Source organism: Myxine glutinosa, chromosome 1, assembly GCF_964187855.1.
Source record: "Myxine glutinosa chromosome 1, kmMyxGlut1.1, whole genome shotgun sequence".
In the NCBI taxonomy this organism is placed as follows: Eukaryota; Metazoa; Chordata; class Myxini; order Myxiniformes; family Myxinidae; genus Myxine; species Myxine glutinosa.
In genome coordinates, this window is record NC_136261.1 from 212,577,148 (window position 1) to 212,601,012 (window position 23,865).

General features: G+C 46.4%; 5 non-coding genes across 5 annotated transcripts; 1 reads left to right on the plus strand and 4 right to left on the minus strand.

Annotated features, from left to right (window-relative positions):
• Window positions 1-4,598: 4,598 nt before the first annotated feature.
• On the minus strand, window positions 4,599-4,680 carry TRNAS-CGA (transfer RNA serine (anticodon CGA)). Its single transcript has one exon. It is a non-coding gene; the product is annotated as a tRNA-Ser (tRNA).
• Window positions 4,681-6,224: 1,544 nt separating this feature from the next.
• TRNAT-CGU (transfer RNA threonine (anticodon CGU)) lies at window positions 6,225-6,306 on the minus strand. The gene has a single exon. It is a non-coding gene; the product is annotated as a tRNA-Thr (tRNA).
• Window positions 6,307-14,751: 8,445 nt separating this feature from the next.
• Window positions 14,752-14,833, minus strand: TRNAS-UGA (transfer RNA serine (anticodon UGA)). Its single transcript has one exon. It is a non-coding gene; the product is annotated as a tRNA-Ser (tRNA).
• Window positions 14,834-20,384: 5,551 nt separating this feature from the next.
• Window positions 20,385-20,466, minus strand: TRNAT-UGU (transfer RNA threonine (anticodon UGU)). The gene has a single exon. It is a non-coding gene; the product is annotated as a tRNA-Ser (tRNA).
• A 1,191-nt stretch (window positions 20,467-21,657) lies between these two features.
• LOC137420188 (U2 spliceosomal RNA) lies at window positions 21,658-21,849 on the plus strand. Its single transcript, XR_010983157.2, has one exon. It is a non-coding gene; the product is annotated as a U2 spliceosomal RNA (small nuclear RNA).
• Window positions 21,850-23,865: the final 2,016 nt, after the last annotated feature.

Here is a 23,865-nt window from a genome sequence, read left to right on the forward strand (position 1 = left end):
TCCTCGCTATTATTCCATGACAACATGGACCCAACATGGATCTAACATGAACCCTTGGGAGCTTAGTACAGGTAAAGGCCGACGTGGAAGCTTACTGTAAATGCGCCGTGTGACAAATGACGATTTGCTCTTCGACAAGGTACTAATTATCCAACCTAGCTACTGTGCCGACTACCCCATTGTAAGAATACTGCGACCCACGGGCTCTTCGTCTTCTCCCTGGGACCCACGGGATGTACACTGCTTGCTTTGTTCGATATCTTCTTGTTTGGGATTTCCTTTCTCGATACATCTATATCTGGAAAATGATTGCTAACCAGACTATGAGTGCGCGGTTGAATTGCAGTAACCCTGTAATCGGGATTGATGACGCCCTGGGCGTTTCGACTGGCAGTAACAGCCTTTCCGATGTATTTTGATTCTTTGCATTCCTATGTATCCCTCTGCTGTTTATCAATATGTGCCGACTGTTCATTGCCAGCTCGTCAAGTTTTAAACGTGGGGAGAATGTGATGAAATCGTCATCCAAGTTACGACACTGATGTTATTCTCCACATTGCGGTTACGCAACACCACCGCGGCTCCTATAAAAGAGACTGCCTTTCAGCGCAGAAAGGAGTTCTTCATCCATCATCGCTATGTAACTCTATAACACCTCTGGGCTTCCGTAGAATGGTAACGATTCAGCAATGTACACTATCTGCTTGCTTATCGAGATACCACCTGTATGCACCTGTATTCACCTGAAGTAATATTGATACAATGATTATTGGTTTTCTCTCTAGATGCTGTTTGAGAACGATAACGATTAAATCTACTCTTGGGACAATGTTGTATCTCTGATTTACAACAGATGACATGAAGACGAGCTTTAACGTAGCCACCAACCCCCTGTAAAAGAACACTAACCCCCGTTGCCGTCTTCTCTGACAATGGCAAAATGCCCTCAAGCATCAAAGATTGATGTGCTCCTGTGTCCCTCAATACCCAAACAGGTCTCTGGTTCGTTAAGTCCCCATCCAGTGACACAAACCCCTCGGAAATAAAAGGTTTGTAACCCTCTTGGACAAGGTCGTTCTGTGATGCCGTAACATTGGCATGGGAACCTTCACAAGGCACTGTCCTCCAAGGACGATTTCTCGCATTGGCCAACACATTCGGAGGTGCACTAGTCTGACTCCGCAACTGACTTGACCTTTTCAGGGCGTAACATTGGGACATCAAATGCCCAGGTTTCTTGCAAAAAGCGCAAGTAGGCCCGGAGGAAAAACTCGTGGTCTGCCTCGGGCCCCCTGGAAGATAGGTATGTCTTGGAACTGCAGTCTTCTGATCCCTAAAAGTCTCGGTATCAGATGTGTCCCCATAGTCCTCTCTCGGCCACCTCAATGAAAATTTGTTCTCCGAACCTGATTTACCATAACTCCCCTGGCTAACTCTAGGCGGGAAGTTAGGTTTGTGGAACCCCATCCTGTGTGTCATGGCATAGTCATCTGCCACTGTTGCTGCCTCATACAACTCCGGTACCTTTTTTCATCCAGATGTACTTTAATATACACGTGGACACACTGTTTGAATTCCTCCACCAAGATCAATTGTCGTAAAAGGTTGAAGTCTTTCCCAATCTCCACACCACCTGTCAAACATAGTTTCCTTAATTCTGGAAAACTCCACATGGGTCTCACTCTCCCTCTTCCTGGCATTCCTGAATTTTTGTCGGTAAACTTCAGGGACCAATTCATAGGCTTTGAGAATGGCTTTCTTCACAATCTTATAATCTGCACATTGGTCAATCGGTAAAGCCGAATAGATATCTTGAGCTTTGCCCACCAGAACACTTTGTACTAACATAGTCCAGGACCCCACAGGCCATTTTAGCATTTGAGCCACCTTCTCAAAATGTAAAAATAACTTGGCTACCTCCTTTTCATTGAAGGGTGGAACAAACCTCACACGCCTACCAACATCCCAAGAGTTCTGACTGGTTGTTGATCGAGCCGGCATGGATACAACTTCTCTCCGTTCCCCCAGTAATTCCAGCTCCTTGACTTTAAGTTCCCTCTGATAATCCATGTCCCGTTCCTTTAACTCCCTTTTGGCTCTCCTTTCCTCTGCACTTTCCTCGGCTCTTCTCTCCTCGAGTTCCTTTTCTGCTTTCCTTTCCTCTGCACTTTCTTCTGCTCTTCATTCCTCGAGTTCTTGTTCCTGTTCTGTGCTTTCCTTTTCGGCTCTCCTTTCCTCTGCTCTTTCCTCTGCTCATTCCTTTTCGGCTTTCCATTCCAACTCTTTTAACCTATCCTGGCTCTGCAGTTGCATCTCCATTTTCCAGAGCTCCCACATTTCCTTTTTCCTCGGGTAACCAATCCAAGGCTACCTCTTCCCATGTTCCTTGTCCCACTAGAGATTCTACCACCAATGTCTGCATCTCTGCTTTGCCAATATCATGAGTTCTGATCTTTTTAATGCCTGGAACTGTGCCTCGTTAGGGGACGTCACAAACCTTTCTGCGTCAAACACCATGGTGACTATTAGTTAGCACCTGTTAACCTTCACACAAAAAATTTCAAATTTTTAGAAAAAATTGGGAATGTTAGAAAATTCCAAATTTGGGAATTTTGGGAATGTTAGGGAATTCTCTTCCGGACGAGCCCCCAATTTCTGTTATGTGCTCCTCCCCAAACCCCGGTCATGGTGTACCTCCGAGCCCTGAAAGGAGTCACGGCAGAAAGATGTGTTATTATGTGCGTCAATGACCAATGGTGAAACCACACCAACCAATTGTTACCAAAATATATTAATTTCACACAAGAATAACAGCACAAGTACAATATTAATCAATTGTACAACAAATATTATATCATTCCTATGATGGTACCATCAGTGTCTTACCTCGGTAACTCACGGTGCTCCGCGTGAGCGAAAAGTACATTCCCCAAAGTCTCTGTCCTGGCACCAGGCCAAAGTAGATCCATGCTCCAGTGATCGCAAGAAAAATGTCGTATCGAGACCAGAATCCAGGTCGGCTGACAGTCAACGCTGCCGAAGAGCCGCAAAGGTGCACCAAAAAGGTGACTGGGAAATCACACCTTCGGATATGAACGTTCAACGGCTCCCAAACGGAGGACCGCAAATTCCCAATCAAGATCCACGTTACACATGCAAACCAGCCTACCCAGTGGGTACACGACGTTGTTTCAACGTCGAATAACGGTTGGAATGAGGTCGCGACGTCGGACAACCAAAACCCAACCTGAGACCAATTTAATCGAATAAATGACATTGTTTCAATGTTGGTTGTTCGACCCTACATCGACGTTGAAAGTGTGACATTGTATCAACGTTTATTCGACGTTGTTTCGACGTTTATTCAACATTGGAAAAATGACGTTGATCCAATTTGCAAATCCAACTCGTTTTCAACCTCAGGTCAACGTCGAATCTTGACGTTCATTCAACGTGGATCCAATGTCTGTGTGCCTACTGGGTAAGGGCTGGGCGCGGTGAAATGGCTGGAGCGAGGTGAAAAGGCTGGAGCGATGCGAAATGGCGAGAGCAAGGCGAAATGGTGGGCGGGCACGTAATGGGGGCGTACCTGCTCTCCAACAACGATTCTCTCTGGAATCAAACGCAAAACCCGTCACGCAGGTTTATCTGTCACAGCGATCATGACTCTGTCACAGGAATCCCTTTCCCGGGAAAACCAAAGTTCGCTCGTGACCCACATTCACCAGCGTCTGCTCGAGACATCAAAGCAGCTCGGCTTTTCTTCCCGACCTCCCTTGCTCCGCTTTTTGCTTCCTCCTCTTCTTCTTCCGGTTTCTCCCGATCGGTTTCCAGGTTTCTTTTAAAGCACTAATTTTTCACCTTTTGAAAACAGTTATCTCCATTTCATTCAAACTATACCAAGAATAGTACATGGAACCAAAATGCTTACAGTGGATAAAAACCACAACGACGGAAGTGACGAATCTGTAACAATACATACATACATACACACATACATACATACATAAATACATACACACACACATACATACATACATACATACATACACACACACGCACATGCATACATACATACATACATACATACACACACACACACACACACACACACACACACATACATACATACACACACACACACACACACACACACACACACACACACACACACACACACACACACACACGCATGCATACATACATACATACATACGCACACACACACACACACACACACACACACATACATGCATACATACATACATACAGACGGACAAACACTGTTCTAGACGGCTTTGCCCTATGGGCTACACTGTAAAAACTTTATCTTTAATGAGTATGAAGGACTGGTCAATGCAAATAGGTTTTATGAAAATATTAATATTTTTTCGCCACGAATTCATTTTTTTCGATCAAAAAAATCGAAAATTTCAATGATTCTCTGTCAAAATCACATTTATTAAGCGTTTCAAAATAGATGTAAAATATTGGAGGAGGACTTCATTCAGTTTGAGGGGTAATTTGGGCTAACGAGGTCGGGATCCGAACCGCCAACATCCAGAAACAAAACGGAGTCTCCAAAAAAAAAAAAAAAACGTCATGGACAGGATTCGAACCTGTGCGGGGAAACCCCATTGGATTTCGAGTCCAACGCCTTAACCACTCGACCACCATGACATACGGTTCTTTGACATACGGCATAAATTCAAGGCTCATTGAAGAGGGACAACACCTGGACGTAACAAAAGTGACACAACACAAGTGGTTCCAAAAGGTTTTTGTCCAAAACCCAAAATTTGAAATCACCTTCGCCTCGTGACCCAAATGGTACCGATACCTACTTGGTAGCTACCTGCGATATTAATTATCGGAGAAAACGCTTTCGACGTGAAACCCCCCAATCAAAAACATAAAATTTGACGGGGGTTACAAGGTCAGGTCATGACCCTGGGTTTGGGAACCCCTGTTTCAAAGGAACAAAAGAAGAGAAAAGAAAAGGTAGCATCGTGCAGGTAGATGGAGAGAGGTGGAGGGTGGTTACGAGGATATACTCGCACAATATTACCGGGGCGGATGGAGCATGAGTTGAGGTGAAGATGAACTGTCAACATTCAGCTCTGAAGGGAACCACAGAGAAATGGATATGACACAGGTAAGATGGACCAAATGTCCTCGGGAAGATAGGGAAAGGGTGGAGTTGGGAGGAGACAAGGGAAGTGGTGAGAGGAGGGACCTGGCGTTTACCTGCAACAAAGGGTACCTTCGCTAGTACTAAATTTACTTCACTCATCTTTTGCTTTGTTTCTGAAATACACAATTCATTTGTCCGAGTGTGTGGCCAAGTTTCAGACACTTTCAATCATCTTTTTAATCCAATTCAATTTATTTACTCCACTATCCCCCTGATCGAGGTATTATGTAGTGCTGAAGAACTCTCTGCAAGATACAGTGGGTGGTTTGCCATTGCATTCGCATTCTGCAATGTTCAAAAATGACCAATCTTTATATAATTGTAGATGCTCGTAGTTTATGTGAGCCCGACATCACCAGTAGCAGGTTCCATAGTGGAGGGAAGTTTGGAGTTTGTGGTTATTATCATTGCAGATTATTTGTTTTAACGTCAGGCTGAGGGTGATTGAACCAGAAGGAAATTCTGCCGAGACAAAATTCAAGCAATGGCCGCCAGATCAATGATGTCACAACGTGTTTCCTGCAAGGAATTGTGGGATTCATCTTGGATTAGTTTATTTAAACATGGTGGATGCCAGACTTGTTTTACTGCTGACAGGCCATAAATGAAGGTATTTTAAAAATTTAATTGGAGAATCTTCTCGATCACAAGTTTCAAATGAGGAGCTTCGAGATCTTCGTACAATGTCTCTTTAATTCCTGAATTTCAAACATTTTCATATTGGAGCCGTTATGTGAACTTTCTGAATAGTAAAACAAAGAAACAAAACACAATTTTACATGACATCTTGGCATGGAGAATTATTATAACACGAGTTACATAACAAGGAACTTTGACGCAGGAAGAGACCATGAAGTCCATCAAAGTGTGGGTAATTATTCCCATCTTATGGCTGTTTGTCTGCACTCGATCTTATTTTAATAATGAACTTCATGAAAGGAAACAAAACGTACCATCGTTAGTTTGACTCGGCCAGATTCGAACCGCCAACATCACAGACTCAGAGTGGATGCTCTAAAAAAAAAGGTAACGTCATGGACAGAATTCGAACCTGTGCGGGGAAACCCATTGGATTTACGAGTCCAACGCCTTAACCCCTCGGCCACCATGACAGGCCACAACGCAAATTCTCATTGTAGTTGATCATCACTTGGTCAAATACCTGCCGAATCTCCCCAGGTGAACCAGTCATTTCTGCGTGAAACTGCATAAGTTCACAATTGGCTCGAGTGACAATATGAAGTCGAGGCTCATTGAACAGTATATCAATTATCATGGGGAGGGATGGAAGATAAGGTGAGGTTAAGATGAACAGTCAAACTGCAGCTCCAAACGGAAGTGCAGATACATGGATATGACACAGGAAAGATGGACCAAATGTCTTCCTTGATGGCCAAATTGGGCTGGACCTGTTTAATGATCATGTTTTCGTCATGTTATTTATATGTTCTGTGGAACTGGTGTTGAGGAGGTTTCAGGGCATGTGGGGTCAGGGGGTGTTAAGGAAGGTAGGGAAGGAGGGAGGACAAAGCCTCACCACATGTTGCTGCACTCCGGGACGGAGAGGTGGTGCGAGGAGGGCAGTGGGAGGGAGAGAAAGAGGGAAGGGAGAGAAGATGGAGAGATGGGGGAGAAAGAGAGAAAGGGAGAGAGACGAGGTGGGAGATGGGAGAGTGGGCACTGGCAGTGAGAGAGCTAGGAGAAAGGAGGAGGAGGGAGAGAGCGAAGCCTCACCACATGTCGCAATGCTGTAATCACAGCTGAATCGATTATCACCAAATTTATTGTACTGCGACCTTTATCGACATCAGCAACAATGAAAAGCGAAAACAGAAATCCAATCAGAGTTACAATGAGTCTGTGAAGTCCTGAAGGACATTTTGAGCCATCACGATAACAATGATAACAATAAAAAGAGCAATCTGAGATTACAAACCCTCGCCAGGATGTATTTTCAGTGGTTTTTATGTCTTTTGTGTTAAAACAAATATGGCGGGCCGAACCACGTGATCGATGACGTCATCATTTTTTTTTCTCCGCCAATTTATGCCTACATGACGCTCAAGAAATTTCATCTTGATCGGATTAAGTTTTGTACTTGTCGAATTATGACGTTATAACGGAGGCACATATGACATCATCATTTACACATTTTATTCACCATGGAGAGTTCTTTACAATGAGCCACGTTTCAATTTTTTCTATTCAGCGCTTTCGGAGATACAGAGGTGCAAAGTTTTTCGGTTTTTCCAAGATGGCGGCCGAACCACGTGACCTATGACATCATCATTATCATTACAAAATTATGCAGGTGGAGTCGCACCAATGGTGAAAATGTCCTGTCAATCGGACCAACGGTTACAGAGAAAATCATATTTATTCTGTGCGAACAAACAGACAAACAAACAAACAGACAAACAGACAAATGAAAAATCACTCATCGGGCGACACTTGGCGAAACAGAACAAAGTGGAATGGCACTCAGTAGAGCATCCTTTTAACCTCAAAAATAGTTGGTGTTTGAATTCAGTTCACTGATGTGTATATCCCATTCAAATTTCAAGTGAATCGTATGAAAATTGAGGATTTTATAAATTTGAAATTGTTGTTGACTTTTGACCTATGTTGCACTTTTGGCCGATGGTGATCTCAAAAATAGTTGGTGGTTGAATTCAGTCAGCGGATATGTAAATCCTATTCAAATTTCAAGTCAATCGGCTGAAAATTTAGTATTTTAGAAATATGAAAAAGTGGTTGACCTTTGGCCAATGTTGACCTTTTGGCCTAAGCTAATCTCAAAAATAGTTGGTGGTTGAATTCAGTTAGCCGATATGTAAATCCTCTTCAAATTTCAAGTCGATCGGATGAAAATAGAGGATTTTAGAAAAAGAAAAAAAAAGTGGTTGACCTTTGGCCTACGTTGACCTTTTGGCCTATGCTGATCTCAAAAATAGTTGGTGGTTGAATGCAGTCAGCGGATATGTAAATCCTATTCAAATTTCAAGTCAATCGGATGAAAATTGAGTATTTTAGAAATATGAAAAAGTGGTTGACCTTTGGCCAATGTTGACCTTTTGGCCTAAGCTAATCTCAAAAATAGTTAGTGGTTGAATTCAGTTAGCCGATATGTAAATCCTTTTCAAATTTCAAGTCAATCGGATGAAAATTGAGGATTTTATAAATATGAAAAAAGTGGTTGACCTTTGGCCTATGTTGACCTTATGGCCGAAGCTAATCACAAAAATAGACCTTATCTATTTTTGAATAGACGTCTACAGAATAGACGTCCACAAAAATAGACATTATGCAGCGCCTGGAGATGGCATAGGACAGGTGCGGTGGACAACAAGTACAGATATATTCAAAGTACACCGTCCCCAAGCCAAATAATTAAATATCCTACAACGCGGCATTGCCGGGCCGCCTTGCGGCGCCCGGCAATACCGCAGTGCAGCTCATTGAGGCTGCATTGGGAGGGAGAGGTGTGCAATAAATTGATTGATTAATTGTATAATTAAAATCAATAAAAGATTATCTCAAACTATTTTCTTAATCAATTGGCTAATAGTATAACTAAACCACTAGTGCTTCATCCAAAGATGTATCTTTTAGAAATTTAATTAAATACGTCATTAATAAAAAATTAAATAATTAATTGATTAATCAATAAATAATTAATCGATTAATTGATTAATCAATAAATCAAAAATATCCTTGATAGCCACATCACTTGGTCACTCATGTCCAAATATTAGCTTCCCAGCTCAAAAGGTGCCTGAGATATTGGCCAAATGAGAAAGAAAATAAATAAATGATTAATAATGAAAATAAATAAATAATAATCATTAAAAAATTAAATAATTAATTGATTAATCAATAAATCAAAAATATCCTTGATAGCCACATCACTTGGTCACTCATGTCCAAATATTAGCTTCCTCGCTCAAAAGGTGCCTGAGATATTGGCCAAATGAGAAATAAAATAAATAAATGATTAATAATGAAAATAAATAAATAATAATCATTAAAAAATTAAATTATTAATTAATTCGGTCATCGAACACATAAACCACCACCATTTCATCAGAATCTGTAACTTAAAAAAAAATTTTTTTTTAGCCATTAATCGAATAATTAAATAATTAATTGATTAATTGATTTATCAATAAATCCAAAACGGCCTTTGCAGCCAAATGACCTGGTCATTGGCATGTCCAAATATCAGCTTCCTAACTCAAAAGGTGCCTGAGTTAATGGCCAGAAGCGAAAGTAAATTTAATTAATTAAATAAGTACTTAATTAATCGCAAATAATTAAATAACTCCTCAATTAATTGATTAATCAAAAAACAAAAATAAGGTTTTTGACAAAGGACCTGCTCACTATTGTGCCGAAATTTCAGCTTCCTAGCTCAAAGGATGGCTGAGATATCGCCTGGACAAACAAACAAGAAAACAAACAAGAAAACAAGAAAACAAACAAACAAACAACCAGAGTGAAAACTGCGTACACCCTTTCAGCGTGCGTCATGGCCGAGCTCCCTTCGGTGCCCGGCAATGACGTTTTGCAATGCCTGGAGATGGCATAGGAAAGGAGCGGTGTACAACAGGGCCATCGGTAGATCTGTGGAAGGGAGAGGGCTGGGGGGGAGGGGGAAAGGGTACACGGTATAAAGCAAATGAACACTACTAGTTATTTCAGGAATGAAGTTGGAGATTGAAAGAGGCGGATTTGGAATGTGTTAACGGGGATAGAAAAGATCACGGTTTTGGGTGGGGGAAGATAAAAGATGGTGGTGAACAGCTGTTTTAAAGACCTGAACGGAGGAGTGAGATTGAAGGGAGTGGGGGAGTTTGTTACAGAGGCGGGAGAAAAGGGGAATGAAAGAGTGAAGTGAGCAAGGAGGCTTGATTTTGGCAGTTTCACCAGAAGAGGGTGGCTGGCAGATCTTGTGCATCCTGCAGGAATATTTGGGGGACAGACAAAGCCGGAGAGGAGTCGGTAAAAGACAGAAAGACCACCAACCTGCCTGCGGTGAGCAAGTGACAGGCCCTCAGAATCATCTTCATCTCGGGAGATACCAATGATTCTGAAGCTTTGGTTTTTGCAGCGTGAAGCCGAGCCAGGTGTGAGGCAGGGGCACCAGCCCAGAGCAGTACTCCATTAAGCTGTGGATGAAAGCTTTGTATGTGGTGAGGAACTCAGAAGTGCTAGTGTTGGAGCATTTGTTTTCCCGTGGGCATTTCGTGAACATTTTATTTTCTTGGCTGGAAATTGTTGTTTAGGATGTTAGAAAACAAATGAAATATGGCGCCAATTTTTTTCAGCGAGTTTTAGTGTGTTTTTATGCAAATGATTTATGACGTCATTTCTCGCAAAGTAAACAAGTATCCGAATCGTATAGCGCTGAATACTTAACTACGTAAATAAGGGTACGCGTTGCGGACGTATAAGTCTTTGGGGGGAGCGCGGTTCAACTCACCTAAGTAGTGCTATAAGTGTACCTAAGTACACTGTAAGTGTACCTAAGTAGTGCTATTCATTCCGAAGATGCACTCTCCATAGATGTGAAATATCATCGAATTTGCTGGCAAAGTCACGTTGCTCGCGGTTCTGGATGTTCAAGTTCTGGTACCGCCTCTAAGAAACAGTCGATAAATGAGAAAGAGGTTGCTGCCAAGGTGGAATATCTTGATATCATACGAGATTTGCTTGAAAAGAGTAAGATACTGTCGATGGATGCTGCGCATACAGCTTACCTGACGATCTTAGAAGAACATAACTGCGAGATTACGCGTAGTCGTAAAAGCACGCGACGTTTGCTCACAGAAAATATTGAGGGCATTGACTTTATCCCTGCCACACGTCGAAATGAGTCAGATCGGTTCTGTTTCAGTGCAGCTAAGATAGCCGCAATTGAAGCAGCTCTCTGTGAATCCAATATCAACGATGACATGAAAATGATCTTCAACTGTGCCAAAGTTCTGCGAAAGGACATTCTTGACGCTCCACGTTGGTCTTTTGATGGCACACTAGGGTCAGATTTAAGTGCAAACATTCCTACAAGGCTTCTTACATTTCTCCAATGGATTATGAGAGGCGTGGCAACTGAGCTCCCAACTGAAAAGCGCAGAAATTACGCAAATCAGAAAGCATCAACGATAGCACAACATATTATGTATGAAGCAAAATCTGACAGACAGGTGCGCTACCGGCCAGAATCAACAGGAGAAGAAGCTTCATTTCGCCATCGGCGGGAGTACCCTGTCCAAGTTGGAACTGGCATCTTTGTTCACCAAAGAACTAGAAGCAAAACTTTAATAGACTATCTTCACCATCTCGGCCTGTCTGTAGACTATGACCGTATATTGCGCATTGAAACGCAACGAGCACAGGCTGTTCTGAACCGTTCTGCTGAATATGATGTAAATGTGCCACCAAGTCTTGTTAGAAATGAATTCATCTTCTTTGCTGCTGACAATTCAGACTTTTCAGAAGATACCCCAGAGGGAAAAGGCACCCTGCATGCTACAGCAATGGTGGTGTACCAACGAACTACTGAAGCTACCAGTGCTGTAACAGTTGACGTGAATGAGACTCCCACAGCCAGATCACTTCCGCTTGGTCCAGGCCTTACTACAGAGTTGTTGCCTTGCCACGTTCCTGCTAATACACATCCTCCGTGTCCCAAGTATGATCCTATAAATATAAATCCATCACTTGATGTAACAGAAGCTTCACAGAAAGATGATTTCGCATGGCCGATAGGACAGTCGTTGGTACGATTGGGCACAGGAAAGCAACACTTACCTACATGGAGTGCTTTTAATTCAGCAAAAGGTTCACCACCATATAAACTGACAAGGGTAGCTATAATGCCACTGCTTGCTGCTTCTGCACATGAATGGAGCACAATGCTTACAATACTCAAACAAGCGCAGAAGATCGCATCGATTGTCATGGGAGAAGGCCGGAAGACGGTTATTACCTTTGATCTTCAACTCTATGAGAAGGCTGTGAAATTGCAAATGCACTCGGCACCAGCACTGGATCATCTAGTTTTTCGCATTGGTGAGATGCACACTGTATTGACGTCACTCACGTGCACTTGGGTCATTCATAGAGGATAGTGGCATTGATGATGCATGGATGGAAGCGGACTTGTATGGATCAGCAACCACCCGCCAGATTCTTGAAGGCCGCCACATGAAACGTGCTTTAACGGCACACAGCATCACCTTATCAGCACTGTGTGACTTGCATCTAAGTGTTTTTCTGACAACGGAAGTGGATGAGCCAGAGACTGGTCATGCAATTCTTCGTGATGCTGCTTCATTGGCAAATACATGCTGCCAGGAACACCGATACGATGAGCTTGACGGTCACCACAAGCACCTTATGAATACAATATTGTTAGGTAATAGTGTTCGGCAAAAATTAGGCAATTTGCTTTCAATTACTATTTTTTAGTGGCTAAACGTATTCTAAATAACAACTACCAAAAGGAAACATTAAAATGTTTAAAACTATGAAGTGTTCAAGAACAATAACAGGAGCATATGGTCCTATACAATAGGTATTATGACGTAATCTTTAATTTGCATAAAAATGGTCGAAAATATGCATGCAAAAATTGGCGCCATATTATAAATTATTCAGCTAGGTCGAAATAACAAATCCCAACAAAGAAAACAAATGTTCACAAAATGCCCACGGGCCCCAATATAGTGACATATGCTCCAACACTATGCCCAGAAATGACTTCGCATGATGGAGGATGCCCAGTCGGCGACTGGCTTTGGAGGCCAGCTTGGAAATGTGGTTTTTCCAAGGAAATATTATGGCAGATAGTGAGACCCAAAAGCTTGAGTGACAGAACTTCCCCAGGAGGATTATTCAGAAAGTAGATGGGAGGGTTGTCCAAACGGTCTTTTCGGAGAGACATAGTGAGAGTTTGTCGTTTGTTTGTTTGTTTGTTTGTCGTCACCTGTTTGTCGTTGAAGGCGGCAAAAAGGGTTGGCGTCAGGAAGGGCATCCGGCCGTAAAACATTCCTTCAAAAAGGGGACCAAAAAAACAACAACTACCACGGTCCCCGAAAAGGCCAACCCCCGCTTTGCGGGGAAAAATGGCCTCTAAACGGTGGTTTTTTATAGTGAGAGTGTGAGATTTGTCAGGATTGAAAGACATGTTCCACTTGTTTGACCAGTTTGTGATTTTGTCCAGGTCCGCAGAGAGTGAAGAGACTGCTGCCTGCCGATCTGAGGGTTGATATATGGAGAGGCAGAGAGTGGAGTCATCAGAGAAGAGATAGAGAGGATTTTCCAGAGAGTCGGAGAGATCATTAATGAAGACCATAAAAGGCACAGGGTTCAGAACACTACCTTGAGGAACTCCAGACTGGACAGGAAGGGGAGATGAGAGAAATCCATTCAGGGCCACACGTTGACGACGACCAGAGAGGAAGTCCGCAAGCCATGCGTGGAGCTTACCATGGATGTGTAATATGTCCAGAGTAGAGTGACCTGGTCTGAATCCAAACCATATTAGGAGAGTTTGGTGAGCAGGGCTGGGTGCCAGACCGTATCGGAGGCACGATATATGTCAAGTGAGACAGATCTGATTTCCTGTTTGGCGTTGAGGACCTCCATCCATTGTTAAGAAAACAGAAGCAGCATGTCCAGAGTAGAGTGACCTGGTCTGAATCCAAATTGATGATCACAGATCAAGCCATTGGAGAAGAGGAAGGATTTGGTGTCAGAAGCAATGATGGATCTCATGACCTTGCTGATTATTGGGAGCAGGAAAGGAGCGGTGGCATGCCTTTGTCTGTCGCCCATTTCAAGAGCCCATCTTTGTCTGTAGTTGCAAGGATCTGTTTTTGCACCTTTTTTGTGCAAAGCAGTAATGTTTGCTGATTTCCAAGATGCTGGCAGATCACCTTTCGCAAAAGAGAGGCTGAAAAGAACAGACAGAGCGGCAGAGCAAGATTTTAAGACCTGAGGGCTGATGCCGTCTGGTCCAGTTGCAGAATCCGAGTTGAGGTTTGACAGAAACTTCTCCACCTTGTCAGGAGAGCAGGACACAGAGTCCAGGAGCAGCTGGGTTCGACTGGGTAAGGTGGGTACAGACAGAGATAGGTTTGGGACACAAGATTTTGAGGCAAACACAGAGTGGAGGCATTCGGCTTGGCGCATTAAAAAAAAAAAAGAAGGAAATTACGCATTTTATAAATTCCTGAATTTAAAACATTTTCGCATTGACGCCATTCTGTGATCCTCCAATAGTAAAACAAACAAGTCAACATATTACATTATACAATGGAATGGAGACATCTAACAACATGAGATCCATTTTAAGGAACTTTGACACAGGAAGAGACCATGAGGCCCATCAAAGTCTGGGTAATTATTGCCATCTTTGGCTTTGTGCGCACTCGATTCTTTTGTAATACTGAGCTTCAAGAAAAGAAACAAAAAGTGCCATCTTTGGTTCGACTCAGCCGGATTCGAAACGCCGATATTACAGACTCAGAGTGGACGCTCGAAAAAAACGTTTCCGTCATGGACAGGATTCGAACCTGTGTGGGGAAACCCCATTGGATTTCAAGTCCAACGCCTTAACCACTCGGCCACCATGACATGGAGTTCCTCATGTAAACTTGTGCTTCACAACCACACACACAAATATATACTTACACATCGCACTGTCTGGACTTTATTAGGAGGGGACAGAAAGAGAGAGAGAGAGAGAGAGAGTGTGGGAGGAGAAAAAAGAGGGAAAGGGAGGAAGAGGAGGGAGGGTGAGTAAAGATAATAATACGTTGAAGGAGCTGGGGCTCCCACGTCGATCGGAAGAATGGACGCGACAAAAAGCTGGAATTCATCCGAGTTGCTTTAATCAAACCAAACACTCAGGCACTCTGAAAAGCCCGTTTATCGGGCAGCAATATATATACATATTATCCCGGAGCGTTTGCCCAGGAAAGGCGAGAGGGGGCGTGGCCCAGCGTCCTGGCTGCGGCCTGGCAAGTTGAGCGCGGGCCTGCCCGGGCGTCCTGGACGAGCCCGGCATGGTGATCGCTCCGCGTCCTTGATAGGTGCAAGGCGATTGTGAAAACCCAGCGGTAGCCACTACACACGTCCCCCCAGAATCGACTTGCACCGGCAGGGTCAATTTGAGGGGGGTCCTGATGACCCGGCCGAAGCGACCCCTGGCGGGTCGTGGGAGGGGGTCCGGTGTGGTGGTGGTCGGTCGAGTGGGGGGCACCGTGGACGGGGGGCGGCCTCGCCGCGGCGGAAGGGCCAACCGTGGTGGGTGGTCGACGTCCACGTGCGCCGGCTTGACGCGGTCCACCGCAATCCGGTCCGACCTGCCGCCGATGTCGATGACGAACGACTTGTCGTCCCGTCGCAGCACCTGGAAGGGCCCGTCGTACGGCGGCCGGAGTGGCCCCCGATGTGCGTCGTGATGCACAAAAACATACTCCGCTGTGCGAAGTGCTGGGGGGACGTAGGACTGGGGGTCACCGTGGTGGGATGTTGGCACGGGGGCAAACCGTCGGGCGGCCTCCTGGAGGTCCGAGCGCTGGTGAGCTGCGGACCAGGGACTGGTAGCGTCGGGCACGAATTCGCCCGGGACGCGTAGCGCCTGGCCATAGACAAGCTCGGCGGTGGATGCCTGGAGGTCCTCCTTGGGGGCCGTGCGGACCCCAAAAGGACCCACGGCAGCCGGTCGGCCCAATCGCCGTCTTAAAGGCCGGCCATGAGCGCGGCCTTCATGGAGCGGTGGAATCGCTCGCACAACCCGTTTGCTTGGGGGTGGTAGGCCGTAGTACGGTGGAGCTTGACCCCCAGGTTGCGGGCGACCGCGCCCCACAGCTCGGAGGTGAACTGTGGTCCGCGGTCTGACGAGATGTCCGCCGGTGCGCCGAAGCGGGCGACCCAGGTGGCGATGAAAGCCTGCGCCACGTCGGCGGTGGTGGTGGAGACGAGGGGAACGGCCTCCGGCCACCTGGTGGTCCTGTCCACCATGGTGAGCAGGAGCAGGTGTGTGAACCCCCGTGACGGGGGGAGGGGGCCCACCAGATCCACGTTGACGTGGTCGAAACGTCGTTCGGGCACGGTGAAAGGTGCCAGCGGGGCCTGGGTGTGTCGGTGGACCTTGGCCCATTGGCAGGCCGTGCAGGTGCTGGTCCAATTGCGGACGTCCCGACGAAGGCCGTGCCAGACGAATCGCGCCGACACCAGCTTCTGGGAAGCTTTCCGGCCCGGGTGGGAAAGGCCGTGGAGGGAGGCGAAGATGCGGCGTTGCCAGGTGACGGGCACGATGGGGCGAGGCTGGACTTGGGAGACGTCGCAGAGCAGGACAGTGTCCGCGAAGGGGATGTCGGCCAGGCAGAGGCCCGTGTCTGCCGCCCGGAGGGCTTGCACCGTGGTGTCGGTGGTTTGGTCCGCCGCCATAAGCGCAAAGTCCACGCCCAGGTGGACCGCGTTCGCGCTGGCCCGGGAAAGACAGTCGGCCACGGCGTTGTTTTTGCCGGCGACGTGCCGGATGTCCGTGGTAAACTCCGACACGGCGGAGAGGTGGCGCTGTTGGCGGGCCGACCACGGCTCCGTGACCTTGGCCATGGCGTAAACCAACGGCTTGTGGTCGACGAACGCCGTGAAAGGTCGGCCCTTCAGGAGGTGGCGGAAATGGCGGACGGCCAGGTGTAGACCGAGGAGCTCCCGGTCAAACGTGCTGTATTTGAGCTCGTTCGGCCGGAGCTGCCGGCTGAAAAAAGCGAGTGGCTGCCAAACCCCGTTCACCCATTGCTCATGTACGGCGCCCACCGCGTAGTCGGAGGCATCCGTGGTGAGGGCGATGGGAGCGTTGAGCACCGGGTGAGCGAGCAGTGTTGCGTCGGCGAGGGCCCGCTTTGAGCTTTGGAAGGCCGCATCCATTGCTGCGGACCAGGCGATGTCGTGTTTGGCCGGCTTGCCCCGGAGGGCTTCGTAGAGGGGCCGCACGAGTTGAGCAGCGCGGGGCACGAAGCGGTGATAAAAATTCACCATTCCCAGGAATTCCTGCAGGGCCTTTATGGTGCGGGGACGCGGGAACGTGGTGATGGCCTCGACCTTGGTTGGCAGCGGCACGGCCCCGTTCTTGGTGATGTGGTGGCCCAAAAAATCAACGGCCGTCGTGCCGAAGTGGCATTTGGCTGGGTTGACGATGAGGCCGTGCTCGCTGAGGCGCCCGAACAGTGTTCGGAGGTGGAGGAGGTGCTCGGCCCGGGACGTGCTGGCGACGAGGATGTCGTCCAGGTAAACGAAAAGGAACGGCAGGTCACGCAGCACGCCGTCCATCAAGCGCTGGAACGCCTGAGCCGCGTTCTTGAGACCAAACGGCATCCGCAAGAATTCGAATAAGCCGAACGGCGTGATGACTGCCGTTTTAGGGACGTCGGCCACCCTGACAGGTACCTGGTGATATCCCCGTATGAGATCAATTTTCGAAAAAATGACCCGTCCCGCCAGACGGGCGGAGAAGTCTTGGATATGTGGGATCGGGTACCTGTCGGGGGTGGTAGCGTCATTGAGACGGCGGTAGTCGCCACACGGGCGCCATCCACCCCCCAGCTTTGGCACGATGTGCAGTGGCGAGGCCCACACGCTATCGGAGCGCCGCACGATGCCGAGGTGCTCCAACGCGTCGAATTCGGCCTTCGCCACGGCGAGCTTGGCTGGGTCGAGGTGGCGGGCCCTGGCGTAGACCGGCGGGCCCGTGGTTGGTATGTGGTGCTCGATCCCATGCCGTACTGCGACGGCCGAAAACGTCGGCCGCATGAGGGCCGGGAACTCCGTGAGCAGGCGAGCAAACTCGTTCGCTGCCGGGACGGCGCATGCCAGCTCGGTCGGCGCGGAGCTGCTCAATGTGCATACCAGGGAGCTGGAGGTTTCGGCGTTGATTAAACGACGCCGTTGGACGTCCACCAGCAGTCCGTGTGCGCAGAGGAAGTCGGCGCCTAGCAGAGCCATGGGCACGTTTGCGGTTACAAACGTCCAAGCAAAGCGTTGGCCGCCGAAGCAGAGGGTGACGTTGCGCGGGCCGAAGGTGCGGATGGTCGATCCGTTGGCCGCAGCCAAGGAGGGGCCGCAAACCGCGGATTGCCTGTCCTGGTCAGAGGCGGGTATGACGCTCAGTTGGGCGCCGGTGTCACACAGGAAGCGCCGTCCGGACGCTTTATCCGTGATGAACAGTAAGTTGCCCGTGTGGCCGGCGCTCATGGCTGGTAATGAACGCCGGCCCGGCCGTTTCCCGGCCTGCCGAAGGTGCACGGGGGTCGGCATGTCCGGGCCTTCTGTCCGAACCTGGCATGATAGTAACACCACGCTTGGTCAGGTGGAGGCCCCGGTCGTCGTGCTGGAGGTGGTCGGCTCGCTGTAGCGGCCGCCAATTGCGTCGGCAGTTCGGTCGTCGACCGTGCCGGGTGCTCGGGCGCCATGGGTGTTGTGTCGGACGGCGGTGGGTCCCATGTCGCCGCTGCGATGCGCTGTCCTGCGGCGGAGATCTTGTCGGCTTCTCTGGCAAGGGCCCGGGGATCTGTGATCGTCGTGCTTGCCAGGGCGAGGCGTACCGGGTTAGGCAGCTGATGGAGGAACAGCTCCCGGAACAGGAATGCCGGAGAGTGCTCACCGAGCAGTGAAAGCATGTAGTCCATTCGCTCGGAAGGGCGCGTGTCGCCGAGCTCGGGCAGGTCGAGCAGGCGCCGTGCGCTTTCCGCCGATGGGAGGGCGAAAGCGTCGAGGAGAAGCTTCTTAATCGCGCCGTATTTGTCAGTGGCTGGCGGGCTCTCGAGGAGGCTCAGGGCGCGGGTCACGGTGGCCGAACCGAGCGCTGCTACCACATGGTGGAAGCGGGTGTCGTCGGCCGTGATGCCTTGCAGGGCGAACAGGGAATCCGCCTGTGCGAACCAAACCGCCGCGTGAGCCTCCCAGAAGGTAGGCAGTTTAAGGGCGACTGCCGTGTCCATGTCGGTAGGTCACCAATGAAGGAGCTGGGGCTCCCACGTCGATCGGAAGAATGGACGCGACAAAAAGCTGGAATTCATCCGAGTTGCTTTAATCAAACCAAACACTCAGGCACTCTGAAAAGCCCGTTTATCGGGCAGCAATATATATACATATTATCCCGGAGCGTTTGCCCAGGAAAGGCGAGAGGGGGCGTGGCCCAGCGTCCTGGCTGCGGCCTGGCAAGTTGAGGGCGAGCCTGCCCGGGCATGCCCGGGCATGCCCGGGCGTCCCGACCGAGGCCTGGCAAGTTGAGCGCGGGCCTGCCCGGGCGTCCTGGACGAGCCCGGCATGGTGATCGCTCCGCGTCCTTGATAGGTGCAAGGCGATTGTGAAAACCCAGCGGTAGCCGCTACAACGTTATGATTAATGAGGACACACACTGACACTCACAGACATGCACAGTACACACACACACTCACACACACACTCACACACACACACACACACACACACACACACACACACACACACACACACACACACACACACACACACATGTATATATTGAGGTCTGGCAAGTGTATGCTGCAGACATCGTATGAGGTGTAGACATCATATGGATGCAAATGAACACTCGTTTTACTGTATTTCACGTCTCTGTGCCTTGTATTTATTGTATTTAATGTATTTGTTGTATTTATTGTATTTATTGTATTTATTGTTTGTTTTTTTTATGCTTCTGTACACCGCCCTTGAAGCTTGGTTTGCAAGCCACCGTCTACTATTTTAATAAAAGAGACATAATTACTCTTTGATGGAAAATGTTTTTCCGAGTTTGTTTTATCCTCAAAAATAGACCGAAGTGAACATACATTCGTGTTGAAAGATTGGCCTCTAAAACCTTCCCGTATGAATGGGAACAGACATCTGTACAAACAGACATTGTGGTATGTTTGGTAGAGCAGTTCCATTATAAGGAACTTTGAGGCAGGAAGAGACCATGAGGTCCATCAAAGTCTGCCTAATTATTGCCATCTTATGGGTGTTTGTCCGCACTCAATCCTGTTTTTAATAGCGAGCTTCAAGAAAGGAAACAAAACTCTCATCCATCGTTGGTTTTTCAGCCTTTGGTTCCACTCGACCGGATTCTAAACGCCGAGATCACAGACTCAAAGTGGACGATCCAAAAAAACGTTAGCGTCATGGACAGGATTCGAACCTGTGCAGGAAAACCCCATGGGATCTCAAGTCCAACGTCTTAACTGCTCGGCCACCATGACATATTATTAGTGGAGTTTTTCCCTCCAGGTTGAGAGTTTTTACAAAATTCCATCTTTGTAATGACTTCAGTTCATCATCACCTGGTCAAATGTGGACGACCAGATTTCAGCATATATTTAGAGACAAACATTTTATTTTTCAAGCTGCGGAATATTGAACAGAAATATCAAGAAAATTGAACATATTATTGGAATGCTTTTGGGTAGACAATCTTGAATGTTTTTCATCAAGTTTCCAGAACATGTATACAGATCGAAATTGCTCTTTTTTGTTTTATTTTGTGGGGTGTGTATATGGAGAAGTTAGCTGAGGTGGTCATCAGCAGCAAAAGTGCATTTAAATTGATGCAAATGTTGTGTTTGTACTGTTTTCAGTTTTTGAATAATTAGCGATGAGCGCATTTGAGAGGTCACGATCTCATGAATCATCCGAATTAACAGTTATTTTTCACATCTGATATCAGAAATGATGATAGGAGCTCTCACCATCTCACCAATTATAAAAGCATCCAAGTTGAATTCCAAAAAAATTGGGTTTTTTATAAAGTCTTAAATACATATGGATCTAATATCGGAGATGGTGACAGGTGGTGGGTCATGTGTTTATAAGTTACCAGCAGGGACCCGCGGAATAGAGTTCCAAGGAAAACCCTCCCTTTTTTGGCTGGTGTATAGGCAAAGAAGCGCTGCCTTGCCTGCTCCTGGAAGTTTATGTTGAGCAATGCAAAGGTGTGGCATGGCGATTGTGAATATGACAGGTCCGATGATGTTGAAATTATTTCTTCTTATTCTTTCATTCATGTGATTGATGGAATGAAAGTGAACGAAAGCTCAGACCTGCTCATGGTCTAATCTGGAATGCCGGGTTTTTACACGGAGGTATATACCTCCGTGGGTTTTTACACACGGGGCGGTGCTCTGACGCACGAAGGAAATCACGTGATCTCGCCGAACGCGCCCCCACCTGCCGTTGTTCTTCACACAATAAATTCTATATTTCTCCCAAGATAAACAAAATATATATATCACATCAAGATTGTTTAATATCAGAGTATGGAAGGAGCTTCGAAGCTGCAATGGAAGCGTCGAACGAACGGCCATTTCGAGGGAATTTCGATTTTCCTTGAATCGGCGCTGTTCAATTATAAAGGTGATCCTCGTGGAAAAGGAAATTGATTTTATTTTTTAGTTATCGCTTCTCGGCCTTTTGGCTAAGATCAAGTGTAGTATCTGTTCTTATCGGTTTAATAGCTGATATGTCTCGCAATGCGAGACTAGTCTATTAAATGGATTTTTGGTATTGGGAGTTGGATCAGGGGCTTGCTCCGTCCGCTCCACGCATCGACCCGGTATTGCAGTACCTCCGGGAGTGGTGCACCCCCTTTGGGGGAACTTGTTAAACAAATAAAAGATTCGTTGAAGGATGTTAAATGTGACTTCATACATCTTTGCTTTAATAAATTTCAGGAACATATTTTTTATCAATATAAAAAGTTCGATTCATGAATTTTGTCGAACGATAAACATTTCCCGTTAATAATGAGCACTATTTTCTGATGGCGTAGCCGTCGCGGGTGCAGTGAGTTGGTCACGCGGCGTAGTAGTATTTACACCCAGCCAATCATCAGCGAGTATTGTCACATCACAACAAGCGCAGAATATATCCAGCAAATGGCGTCCTCCATGGAAGGGGTGAATTGCGACGATGTCTAGAAAAGGTGGCAAAAATCGGACCAACTGTGTCATGCACATATCATCTGTTAAGAAACAAGATATTTGAGCCTTGACAGATTTGGTGGGATAAGTACCGTGAATAATTAATATAATAAGATGGATGATGTGTGTGCGTGCGTGTGTGTGTTGTTGGTTGTTATCTTCATAACTTGGGTTGTTATCTCCATAACTTGGGTTGTTATGTCCATAACGTGGGTCGTTATCTCCATAACTTGGGTCGTTATGTCCATAACGTGGGTCGTTATCTCCATAACTTGGGTCGTTATGTCCATAACGTGGGTCGTTATCTCCATAACTTGTGTTCTTATCTCCATAACTTGGGTTGTTATCTCCATAACTTGGGTTGTCATCTCCATAACTTGGGTTGTTAGCTTCATAACTTGGGTTGTTAGCTTCATAACTTGGGTTGTTATCCCCAAAACTTGGGTTGTTATCTCCATAACTTGGGTTGTTATCTCCATAACTTGGGTTGTTATCTCCATAACTTGGGTTGTTATCTCCATAACTTGGGTTGTTAGCTTCATAACTTGGGTTGTTATCCCCAAAACTTGGGTTGTTATCTCCATAACTTGGGTTGTTATCTCCATAACTTGGGTTGTCATCTCCATAACTTGGGTTGTTAGCTTCATAACTTGGGTTGTTAGCTTCATAACTTGGGTTGTTATCTCCAAAACTTGGGTTGTTATCTCCATAACTTGGGTTGTTATCTCCATAACTTGGGTTGTTAGCTTCATAACTTGGGTTGTTAGCTTCATAACTTGGGTTGTTATCTCCAAAACTTGGGTTGTTATTTCCTTAACTTGGGTTATCTCCATAACTTGGGTTGTTATCTCCATAACATGAGTTGTTATCTCCATAACTTGAGTTGTTATCTCCATAACTTGGGTTGTTATCTCCATAACTTGGGTTGTTAGCTTCATAACTTGGGTTGTTATCTCCATAACTTGGGTTATCTCCATAACTTGGGTTGTTATCTCCATAACTTGAGTTGTTATCTCCATAACTTGGGTTGTTATCTCCAAAACTTGGGTTGTTATCTCCATAACTTGGGTTGTTATCTCCATAACTTGGGTTGTTAGCTTCATAACTTGGGTTGTTAGTTTCATAACTTGGGTTGTTATCTCCAAAACTTGGGTTGTTATTTCCTTAACTTGGGTTATCTCCATAACTTGGGTTGTTATCTCCATAACATGAGTTGTTATCTCCATAACTTGAGTTGTTATCTCCATAACTTGGGTTGTTATCTCCATAACTTGGGTTGTTGGCTTCATAACTTGGGTTGTTAGCTTCATAACTTGGGTTGTTATCTCCAAAACTTGGGTTGTTATCTCCAAAACTTGGGTTGTTATCTCCATAACTTGGGTTGTTAGCTTCATAACTTGGGTTGTTAGCTTCATAACTTGGGTTGTTATCTCCAAAACTTGGGTTGTTATTTCCTTAACTTGGGTTATCTCCATAACTTGGGTTGTTATCTCCATAACATGAGTTGTTATCTCCATAACTTGAGTTGTTATCTCCATAACTTGGGTTGTTATCTCCATAACTTGGGTTGTTATCTCCATAACTTGGGTGATTATCTCCATAACTTGGGTCGTTATCTCCATAACTTGGGTTGTTATCTCCATAACTTGGGTTGTTATCTCCATAACTTGGGTTGTTATCTCC